Below are 12,543 nucleotides of genomic sequence, written 5' to 3' on the forward strand. Positions count from 1 at the left end.
TCTGGTTTAGTTGGTTAATCAACCTCATCAGTTGCTCCATCATGTTTGCCCAAGCCTTAGGATCTTGTTTTAGGGCCACTTTGGACAGGCCATCGGGCCCAGGAGCCTGTGACCCTTTCAGATGCTGTATCATTTCAAGAATATCTTTAATTTCCCATTGCAAGTTCCAGTTTTTTGGGGGCTTCTGCTGATGTACATACCACGATTGTTTTTTGTATAAAGTGGCAAAATGACCAATCCACTTATCTTCTGAGACATTTGAAACCAGCTGCTGTTGATATTGGGAGTTGTTATTCAAGAGGTATCACAAATCTCTCAGATTCCGATTTGTGAACGTTGCCAGCGTCAATTCATCATCGTTTTGTAACATTGTGATTCTGTGAGATTTCTTCCAATTGGAGTCCATTAATTTTGAGGATTATCGACCTTTTTTAATATGCGGATAGTTTTCACTAATATTTTCTTTTTACCAGCTAATTCAGGGTTAAACTGATGCCTATGCGAGGTTATGTCTACCAGGGGACTTTGCTTCTGAAAAGGCACAAGTAACCATTCATAATTCTTGTTTTGTTACATCCTCTAACTCCGCTTTCTGTAAAAGTCTAGGAAGTGTTTTTGCTTGAATTGTGCTTATTCTTAATCTTGAAAGTTTGATTGACTTCTTGTTGTATTGCAGATTCCTTCTTCTTTTGATGGCCTAGATTAATTGCTTCCATTATCACCATGTTGTGATCTCTTTTCAGAGTTGGAATAATTTGAGTTTTTGTTATTGATTAATGAAGGTGCAATGACGTGTAGATGTAATCAATGGTTGCCACTGAATTACCACGGCTCCAAGTCGGTAGCAATATAGTTCAGTCAACACTGGTCTTGTTGATTAATATCAAAGTTCGGCAAGTTATCTCTTTCTGCCATCTCTGTGCACGTTGTGTCAGTTTGTGTTGGCCCTTAATTTGTCCTTTATTATCAAGTAGATGAATGTTCAGATCCCCACAGACGATTAGTTCCAGATTTGCATGTGTATCTCCTAATTCATCTATTGTCATGAATACGGCATCTATGAAGTTATCATCGTTGATTGCAGCTGGGTTCCAATATATATTCATAATAGCTATATGTCTCTCAGCTGGCTTTCTGTTCTTGTGTAGGTTCTGGTGAGTCAATTTACCCTGAATCTTTAAGATGGAGTACTGTATCCAAGGATTTACATTCACTGATGACGCCAGAGCCCAATCTGCGTTGTTTTTGATCAAAGTGATCAGCCCTGCTGAAGGACGGCCGATAGTTTTGTGTATAGCCAGGTTCTAAAAGGTTATATAGCTATCGCAGCATGGAGCAACGCTCAGCCATGTCTCTTGGAGACATATCATTTGGTATGGGGACAATTCAGGAACTGGCTGATCAAGAAGATGTGAATGGCCTCTCGTGTTCCATGAGCAGAGTGACCAAGTTGCAGCGTTCTATACACTTAGTGGTTATGAGTTTTGATTCATTCTCTATGGGATTTAGTCTCAGTTGTCATCAAATTCACGATAAAACGGGTTTCTGGGTTGTTCTCTTGAGCCCCTCCCGTCACTTTCAATTGACACTTCACCAGTCAGTGATGGTCTATTCTTTTCCAAGTATATATTTGGTAAAGCATTTCTATTGTCTGTGCTGTGCGTGTTCACGCGTGTTGAACTAACTTTAGCAATGCCCTTTGATTGTCTTACAGTAGGAGTAATCTCCTTTATTTGCAAACAGTTAAATCCTAATTTAGTTAGGGTTTTGTCATTGCCAATATTCTGTTCATCAATGTACTCCCAGAATTCGATTCTTACATTATCCAGTAGATTCTCTTCGTCAAAAATGACCACCGCTGACTCAATGTCTTTTAGTTGTTGAATAGCATGGAAAAGGATCAGCACGTTCGTGCGATTCAGAATCGGCAGATCTTTCACATTGCTCCTTGCATGTGAATGGTTTCTTGCTACCCTTATGGCAAAGGTAGGTTTGTGGATCATCTGATCACAATCATTGGTGGCTTTAGGTCAACAAGTGATACATTGCACCTTTCAACAGACTGGCATCTCGAGTGCACATTATTTCGTGATTTAGGTGTGCCACTATACACAGTGCTCATGTCCTCTAGGGCAGACTCGCCTGTTTCTGATACTGTCTGTAGAGACAAAATGCTTCTGGAAGAGCGATCTAAGGACACATCTTAGATCTCATTGCAGGAAAGTTCCAGTACAATTGAGGGATCTTCATCCTCTCTTGGACATTTATCAATTATGATGAAACTTGATTCATTTGGAATTGATTGCGTCCCAGTCTCACTCGATTCAGATGAATTGATTTATGTTGATAATTCAAGTAAATCTCCTATTTGAGGGTCTCTTACACGTTGATCACATAGGACCGGTATCATGCAGGTGGGCTGCTGCATACTAATATTGATCTTATTAGCTTTTACGGTCTTGGTCAGTCTTTCATGAATCGGTGGATCAGCAGCTGGAATCGCCTGTGATGGAAGTGTAATAATACGCAGGACGGCCCTCGAGCACGTTTGTTTGGCATGCTTTTTCCCCTTTTTAGATGATTCCTTCAATATCCCTGTATCCTTTCTTTTTTTTTTGGAACATTTGAAATGCATCCACTGATGGTTTAATCATATCGGTGGATGCCATTAGCTGAGGTGGTAAAAGGGTTGCTGCGCCTATGGATGTGGCATCTATAATGTTTGCTTGTGAGGTCGCTACTTTACTCATTTCTCTTGTCACAACAATAGATGATGTTGACGGGTTGACTTCCTCATTTGATAGTTTCCTGTGAGTCTTCAAGGCTTGTTGATTCGATGGTAATACTTTCAACCATGCGATCATGTTGGCTGTCAACTGCTAATTCTCTGATCTTTCTTGTCGAGCAATCTCAAATAGTCTTCCTTGCCAAATACGCGATTGTTCAGCTTCCTGGTCTAGACGCTTCTCTATGTTGGAAATAAAATGTTCTATGTACACTTGCTTACTGTGGATCATTGCTAAGAGGGTGGCTTGATCCTTTATGATATCGTTATTGGTTTCATGTAATTTCATGAATGGGATCATTGAATGAGAGATAATTGATATAAGCAAGTTTTGGAGATCCAGCATCGTTGTAGAAATCCTCTGTTGTTGGCATCCATCATGCTCTTCATTCATATCGTGCTTTCTTTCTGATTTCTCTACATCTCTTGGAGCCGGGTGTTTTTCACTCAGATTGAGACTGTTGTGGTCTGTTGGAATGTTAGATGCCTTTCATACAAGAACTGATTAGTAGACACTTTTGGCACTGACCCAGCTAGTTGGTCCACCTCGCCTTTTCCTGAATGGACCCTTTGGTGCTTCATAGTAGTAGCCACAGGAGTTGACGCGCATATCGGTTCTGCCGGTCTTTCAGTTAACACACTGCCGAAAACCTCTTTTCTTTTATCAAGATCAGACATTAGCGATTCTTTCTCAGTAATGTCCAGCGATAGACAGGCTGCTCTGCTGGATTTGATAGGCTGGCACAGCCAAGCAGCGTTTCCACCTTCTTTTTGTCTCACATGAAGTTGAAGCCATTTAAGTTTTGCTTTTTCTTTTTTGGACATATCCGGTGTCTCTGCAAACAATGACATTTCCTGACCCACGTCTTTCGTAGAATGGGAGCCCATGTAGTGCCAATGACGCAAGATTGTCGGCTATTGCTATTTCTGTTTGCGTAAAGCGCTGTTGGACCTCTGTGGGACACCTCTGTACATGTAGGAGCTGATGGGTACTCTCCAGATCTTTTGTAGTGCGAATTGAGGCAGCCTTATGTAAGGGATGTAAGTTGTTACCTTGCTCACTGTCCCATAAACATGATGCCTCGTGGTTTCCCTTGGGTTCATGATAGGTAGTTGGATTTGTGACGATCTCCTCCTGCTGCATGTTGTGAGGCTTTGAGTCACTCTCATCCTTAGTTCGCACGGGAGCTACAGTATTGTTACGTAGTGGAAGATTTACTTCAGCACCTTGGTAACTACTAATATTTGGAGCCATTTCTTCAATGATGCTAGTATCTCATCACAGAGGCTGTATCACTTGCCCTCTGGGGAGTGTGTTGAGCAGAGGGCGCTGGTTCTGAGATAGTTACGGCTACATTTACAGGAGCAGCTATGTCTGTACCATGGATTCCAGAGGGGATTGGTAGCTGTATCAAGCCCTGGAGTTCTGTTCTTATTGGCTTAATCGATGACATAGGGGTAGAAGTCACTTTGAACTCGGCTTTGAAAGAGCATTTTTTTTAGCCCCTGTTTAGATAAGGCTTGTTATATAGAAGACTGTGTAGGCTCCAGCTGAATTTAGCTGCTCAACATGACTTTGGCACGCTGTCTAGTTCATGGTCCCGAAGTGGAAGCCGCCTTGAGCCTGTGCGCCACCCTTGTTGCACTATTCGGCAGGAAGGAAGGATGGGCAGGCGCTATATCAGAATATTAATGGTAGAACATTCTTTCTTTTCCGGTGCCTTTGGTAAGATCAAAGGGGGAGAACCCCTGCAGTCTCTCGAGTGTAGTTTGATGATTCGAGTACTCCTACTCAGAGGGATTCTTTCCTGCCACTCTCCACGAAAACTGCAGTAAAAGGAACAGTGATTTCGCGGAGCACGCTGTGATCCGGTTTGTCACTGAGACAGGGTTTAATCCAGTACTTTCATTCGGTAAGACCGCCGGGCCACTCGCCGGGGATCTCAAGTAATAGGTACACAGGTGTCAATTAACCACATTTACAACACCCTTTCTCTATGTTCTACTGCCAACTAACAAGTACCTGCTCACTCTGTATGCCGGCGCATGTATAATGCGTCTACAATGTTGGTGTGATTCAGCTGAGGGGTAACGTAGTGATAGACACATTAAGTCTTCCCTCCTCTCTGTTTTGACACCTCTGATCACTTGATTTGTAGATCCCAACTATCGTCAGCCAGTCATACTTCGCCGAATGAGATCCCTAGACCCCGATGATCCTCAGGAGGGTCAGGTCAGCAAAACCATCAGACCATCAAAACAGCAAACAGCAGATGCCCTTTACATGCAGCGGGCTTAACGCCGCAAGGGCGGGTCTGCTTTGCTTTTAACCTTCCACTTCCTGAAATAGGCAGAGTCAGAGCTCTTAAAGTCACGTAAGTAATATCAGCAAGAACAAAAGGAAATCTGCGGCTCCTGCGGTATGCCAAAGTCAGTCACAAGGGCTCAAAGTCTCTAGGTATCACTGGAGCAGTAGCAGCAAAAACAGCGAACAGCAGACGCCCTTTACACACAGCATACTTTAAAAGTTATTTGTGCTCTTTCATAAATCTAGATTTCAAATGCAAATGTTATGTAAATTAACATTTGTTTTTTTATTGTAGTGTACTTGTATACACGAGGACATCTAGGCATTATAATCCTAGGTTTTTACTACACTACTAGGTCAATTAATAATTTTCAGATGTTAGATATGAAATTAAAGGGTGTTCTGGATTGAGTGCCTGTAGTCTTGGACATTGTTGCCCACTGGTCTACTTGGGAACCAATTTTGCCCCCTGAAACCAAAGATGCATATTTTTACCTGTTTTACTTTTTTTTCTCCTGTGGCATGATTCGCTGTCAGACACGTTAGCCTCAAATTAAGCCTTCTTTTTATTATGTTCGGTTCTATTTTTTGCTAACACCCCTTTTTTCCTGTCATTTCTTTAATGGGGACTACTGTACTCAAAATTGACATTTGACCATAACTCTTTTTTATTTTTATCATTGCTTCATTGTCATACCCCACCACAATTTTAGACCCAAAATATAATTGAGATGTAGCCAATACAGCACTGTCAAAATGTGGTTTGTCGTTTACCTGCTACTTGTCTCAACAGGTCCTTCAAATGGATGCTGTGTTCACAATGCGGGCAGGTGTCTGTGGCAAAAGTATCTTGTATGCGCTCAGATACATCCTTGCTAAAACGTTAGTGGACAAGGTTAGAACACTTTCCTGGGAAGAAAGCAACTGCATTAGCTGTGTGTCCGATTCGCCTCATCAGTGAACTAATTTTCGTATGGATTATTTCCTCCCATGGATTCCTCATCTAAGATACCTATTTCTCAGCGCAGCAGTTCTGAAACTTTTCAGCCACCTGTGGGCATAGCGCAGCGTTGGCTCCACTCGTACCAGACATGTCAGAGCCAGTATATATAGAGGCACTGCTCCCGGTAACCTCTGTTCTTTTTGCCCGTGCATGCTGCTAGTTTCTGGAACACTGCTTATCATAATCATGCCCAATCCCGCTAAGGCCTTGGGTATCGAGCCCTCAGCTGACTTCTTTCAACATACAAAAGGCAGCAAAACTTCAACTATTTCGACAAGGAAAAAGGTGACACGGCCCGTTATTACAAGGTTGCTGATATCACGTTGGTAATTTCTGCAGGATACCGGCAAACTGGCCCTACCGTTGCCAGTGGTAAATCCCCATTCCATGGAGTCTGATACGACTCCATGGAGGGGATTGCCTAAATAGACGCCACCGGTGTAATTGCAGCATTTATTTGATGGTAGTGGCCTGATTTACCTCCAGCTCTTGGCTGAAGGTAAATCAGTCTCCCCAAAGGCAAACTTGTGTTTTGATGGTCCGGTAAAATTGCGGGTGCCGGAAATACCAGCATTTTTTCCAGACCGACAAAACTGTACTGACCCCCAAGTTCTTGGTCGAAATTTCAGGATGGGTAGAGGAAGTGGGAGAACAGATTGGCTGCCCACAAAGAAAAGAAGCAGCAGCACCACAAGAGGTTCGCTTACCCAGCAGTTTCTCGGAACACCACTCTCTTCTTCCTCGAAGAAAATGAGTTATCATTCAAAGGATTCTGCAGAGATGACCCCGCAGGTACTGCTTCCAATCCAATCCTCCACACTAGAGGATTGGGAGGCATTTCACCTGAAGATGCTGAACATCTTTGGAAAGGCCCAGACACCAACAACATCGGTATCGGTGGCAGCCGGTCCCATTCCGCTTTGACTAGCCATCAGGGAACCTGTAGGGACCCACAACCGCACACCAATGGGCACGGCTACCACTCCTGGTTGTGACAACACATCGCTCTGTGGCATCAACCACATGGCGCAGCCCTCCCTGGCCCCATCGCCAGTAGTCCTTGGGAGATTGTCCTGCTCCAAAGGCGACCTGTAAGTTGAACATGAGATATTTTCGTTGACAAAGAAGGGGTTCCCATCTCTTTGGGATAGAACCTCTTGGTCCTAGGAGCCTCTTAGCCCTATTAAGGTCAGAGACTTCCCTGAAGAGACCTACGGGGAAGGAGATGGGCTGTTCGAACTGGCCTACAATTTGCAGGACACCAGTGGTTTGGACACCTTCCTGGAGTTGGAGCACCTATCGACCTTCAGTACAGTTTGAGCTGACCCACTTTCTGGACGAGGTTCCAAAAAGAAACACTCCTTTGCTTCAACCCAGCGTTTGAAGCCTGGGGAAAAACCAGCTTCATACCCTGCTCTCAACTGGGACCGAGGTAAGGGCAGAACAAACAGGGGCAGAACAACCCCCAAGGGTGTACTGCAAGGCTCAACAATGCTCTCTGTCACCCTGGGTGCAAAACCTTTTTGAGAACTATGTGCTCCATGAATCTCCTGTGGATGGGATGATCTCCTGGTTTGGTGCAAAATTGTTTTGCACTACATCCGAGGCCTGGGACTTACAAGTCATCCAAAAGAGATACTGCTTCCCATTCATTCAACTGTGACCACAAAAGTGATGGGTGGAAGGTTTTGAATGAATCTGTACCACTGGCAACGCTCTGGGCAACCTTCCACACCACCGTTTTTTAGCCCGTCTGCGCCATTGCAAAAGGGGTCCAGCCATATGCAAATCAGTCAGGTACTGCCACCCATTCATTCAACACCCTACAGATCACCCTCTCACCAGCCCCACCTAGCCTCCGGACCCCTGCCTTTTGAAGGGGGTTATTCGGCTACTGGATAAAAGCGTGTTAGAACATATTACGCACTAGGAATGAGGCAAGGGCTGGTATTCAATCTGCTTCCTGGTTCATTAAGGACAGAGGCTGCATCCTATAATGGCTCTGAATTTGTTCCTTCGCAAGGACAAATTCAAGATCATAACACTTGCCCAGATGCTGCAGGACCTAAAGCTTCAGGACTGGTTGGTCTCTCTGGATCTTCAGGATGTTCTTCTCCATGTGCAGATCCATCGTAGGCCCAAGAAACACCTAAGATTTGTGGTAGGCTCCTGCCACTACCAAATTATGGTCCCGCCGTTCGTCTTTCTTTGGCTCCCAATGTTTTCACCAATCTGCTTTTAATGGTCATAGCTCAACTGAAGAGGGAGAGCATTAACATGTCCACCTACCTGGACGACTGGTTCATCTGAGCCTGTTCCCAGGCAAGGCTCTGGTACAGCTGTACCACGTATGCAGCCTATTGCAGAGCTTGGCCTTCCCCAGGAACTTCAAGAAGTCTCCGGTTTCACCTTCCCAATCGCTGCAGTTTATCAGTGCTGTTTTGACGGACGAGTGGCAAACATTTTTCAGATGGTTTGAATCAGTCTCTGGGACAAGCTACAGTCCCAGATTTATGTGACGGTTGGATCTCATGGCTTCATGTATTCTTGTCGTGCCAGAGGCCTGACTATGCATGAGATCACATCAGTGGCTGCTCCTTTTCCAGTTCCATGGAAACATGTCGGGTCTGTTGCAAGTTTCAGAAAGGGTCTCTTGGGATCTGACGTGGTGATCTGTATGAGACAAACTGGTGAAAGGAACATTGCTTCGTCAACCCTGGCCTCAAATGACTATGGTCAGAGATGCATCTTTGAAAGGTTGCTGTAATCACTTGCAGGACCTGACAGTGAGCAGTCTGTGGTTTTCCTCAGAGTCCGAGGAACACATTGGTTTGCTGGAATTGTGGGCACTCGGGAGGGCCCTGATTGCCTGCGTCCCCCCTGTGAAGAGCAAATGCGTGACCGAACGCTGGCCAAGCACTACCTCAACAAGTGAGGTGGTGTTTGGTCAATGCCTTTGAGCAGAGAAGCACTGTGACAATATTTTTGTGCTCTGAAGAACAATGATTCTCTGATGGCAGCTCATCAGGCCGGCACAGAGAATTTCTTAGCAGATGCCTTGAGAAAGCAGGAAGTTCTGGAGGAGATCCACTCCCAATGGTGGATACCTCAGGTTGACCTTTTCACTTCCAGTGTGAACAAGTAAAAGTTGATCTGCTCCAGCCCAGGGAGTTCCCTCAGCAGGGGGCTCAATGGTAAGCACTGGTAGTCGATTGGACATTCAATCTCTGTTGAGCATTCCTGTTCATTCCATTAGACCACATTATTCTTGATTGATCCAGATTGGGCCCTGAAGATGTAGTACCCGAATTTGCTGGACATGTCCTTCTGCCCTCCCTGGTACCTCCCAAACAGAGTGGATCTGCGCTCAAAGTCGGAGAGGCAGGTCCACCACTTCGAACCTCAGCAGCCTGAACATTCCTCGCTGCTGAGATATAAGGAGCAGGACTTGTTGGACGACGTCCTGGATGGGCTCCTTTCAGCTCAGAGACTCGCAACTAAGTCCATCTGTACCTACAGATGGCATCTATTTGGCTTGGTGCGGGCAGAGGGGGTCTGGATTCTTTCACTTGTGCAACGTCCTCTGTTTGGACTCTCTGCTTTCTTTGGCCTGGATGGGCCTTCAGATTGCCACTATAAAGGGGTACCTGGCTGCCATCTTACTTTTTAAATGGATCCCTGAGCAAAGCTCTTGCTTCTTGATTCCCACAGTTATGCACTTTTTGAGGGGATTGTGTAATCAGTTTCACCACATCAGTTTGTTGTTCCTATGTGCGATTTTAATATGCTTTTGACTTTTCTTATGGGTTACTCCTTTTGAGCTTTTCCTGGTTGCCATCACTTCTGCTAGACCCGTGAGTGAGCTCCAGACTTGGACTATTAAATCTCTTTCCAGTGGACTCATTCCTCCCACGGATACCTCATTGGCTGCACAGCTCCGCGTCAGCTCTGCCCGAAGCATCTATGTGCTGTGGGTGAAACGTGATGTTGGGTCCAGTATATATTGAGGCTCTGTGCCTGTGACCTCTGTTCCTTCTTTCCACACACTCTTCTCTCTTTAGGAACACTGCTTTTGTTTGTTTAACATATTTTCATCTACGTCTTCTCGAATGCATCGCAATGCCGAATCCAATGCGGTCTTCACGGTTTAAACCATTGCGTGGATAGCAGGCATCAAATGTCAGTTTTGGATCTGCACGACTGCACGTCGTGCCAATCGATGCACCCGTAGGTGCTTCAAGCTAAACTTTTCACCTTCCTCCACAAGGAAAAGGTGATATTCGGACCAGTTTGAGGTTGCAGAGCCTGGACCGATGTGCTGAGGAACGGTACCCAGTCCGAAAGGACAAATGAAAAAACTATGGAAGAGTTTGTGATCCCCTGGCGGTTCATCGCAGCATCATTGCTTTTCGTCCTCGAAGAGGAGGGGCCACCCATCCAAGGACACCCGAGAGGAAGACCCCCTGCAGGTACCTTTGCACACTGAGTCCTCTACCCCAGATGAATTGTAGGCATTCAGGCTGAAGATACTGGATAAATTCACAAAGGCTCCGGCAGCTCTGCCCTGAAAACTGTGGGCAAGGCATCAGCGCTGTCTGTCTCTGCCCCTTTGGCCAAGCTGGTGGATCCTATCTCACTAGGACACGCGGCAGGTTCTCTGCAATGAGATGTGACAAGATCACGGCAAAAGGGCACACCATTCTGTCACTGAATGTTGGTCCCCTAACTTCAGGTCCCTCTCTAGCAGCGCCAACCTATGCTGGAGCAGCCTGTGTACCTGCACACCTAGCCACTGGGTTCGTCTCCCTGTCTCTGGAGTAACACCTCCCGAGGTGCTGTGTATCCTTGTGGATCCTTGCACCGTTTGGTCCTCGCCTGCAGCCGCAGTGATGCTGGATCATGTGACGGTCACGTGAACCCTTCCTTATATTCAACCCCCAAGGGCGTCCGCGCCATAAGCATTCTTTCAAAGGGCAGACTTTAGAAGAGCTGCTCACTTCTCCTGTTTGCACCCAGACCACAGACATTGTCTTATTTCTACCTCCTTTCGATGCAACTACCATCTCGCCCCTACCAGGTTACTCAGTTGCTACTTCTTGTTACTCATGAATCTCCTTTTGATCCAATCCCTATCCTTTTTTCTAATGGATTCACAACTTCCTGTTAAATTTTCTTCATCTTTCCTAACACCCCCATCACCACACTCGCTAACATCATCCTAATCTTCTCTCTTCTTCTGTCTTTCCCTGTCCTCCTCCTTCGATCTCGATCTGCTTATGGAAAGCCCACTCCATCTGCAACAAAGCTCACTGTGCACTAGATCTTTTTCATTGTCTCAATCTTCAATTTCTCTGTGTCACTGTCTCTACTACCAATATCACTACTCCCACCTCTTTCTTCCTCCTTTTCAAACTTTGTTCACAATCTCCGTTCCACCGGCAATGGTGGTGGTGTAGGTATTCTATCTCACTCTTTTTGGACCCCACTCCCTCCTCTTCCCTTTCCCCAGTACTTCCCCACTTTTAAATATCACCTTTTCCAGGCCTGTCTCATTCTTATTGTCTACTGTCCTCCTCACCCACTCACTTTATCTCAGATTTCACAACCTTCTTTCCTCCATTCTACCATCTGTCTCTCCGCTCTTCATTCTTGGTGACTTTAACTTGCATCTCAACTCTATCAACTATACTTCAGCTTTTCTTCCTCACATTGATTTCAATCATCTTTTCTCTTTAAAATGCCCAGCATCTCATGTTTCTGGGTCCGCCTTTAGATCTTATTTTCTTGTCCATTCCATGCAACGCTTCTGTCTCTCCTTATCCCAACTACTCCCATGTTAACTATCTCCTTTCCTTCTCATTCTCATCTGTTCACCTCCCCTTCGTCCCTAATCTCCTATTTTCTGTCACGATCTCCGCTCCTTTGACAACCGCTCCTCCTTATATTCTTTCTCTCCCCCTCTACAGTCATTAAAACATTTTTCCGTGGATTCTGCGGCAGTCTCTTTGCAATCTTCCCTCACTTCCACTAATGATGCTTTTTACCCTGCCCCTCATTTCACCCCATCTCATTAACTTGATATGGTATGATATGGCATTTGTAACGCGCCTATACACAAGTTTTTCAAGGCGCGACGAGGCAAGGGGAGGGGACAAAGGAGACAGACAACAATCCTACTATGCCAGGTGTCATTCAGATTGTGCAAGTGCAAGGGTAGAGGGGAAAGGGAGAGGGGAAAGTGCATTACAGGGTCAATAGCATACAGGAAATAACAAGGGCCAACTAGTGGCAGTGCGAGTAAGTGCAGATAAGTGCTGGGAAGGGGGGGCTGCGGGATACAGACACAGTCCCGTAGTGCAGGGGATGCCAGGGAGGCAGTGCAGGGGAGAGTGGCTGGGCCAAGGACCGAGACTGGCGAGTGGCCCAGTTGCAGATTCAGTGCAGTTT

This window comes from Ambystoma mexicanum, chromosome 6p (genome assembly GCF_040938575.1).
Source record: "Ambystoma mexicanum isolate Mex_15411 chromosome 6p, UKY_AmexF1_1, whole genome shotgun sequence".
Classification (NCBI taxonomy): domain Eukaryota; kingdom Metazoa; phylum Chordata; class Amphibia; order Caudata; family Ambystomatidae; genus Ambystoma; species Ambystoma mexicanum.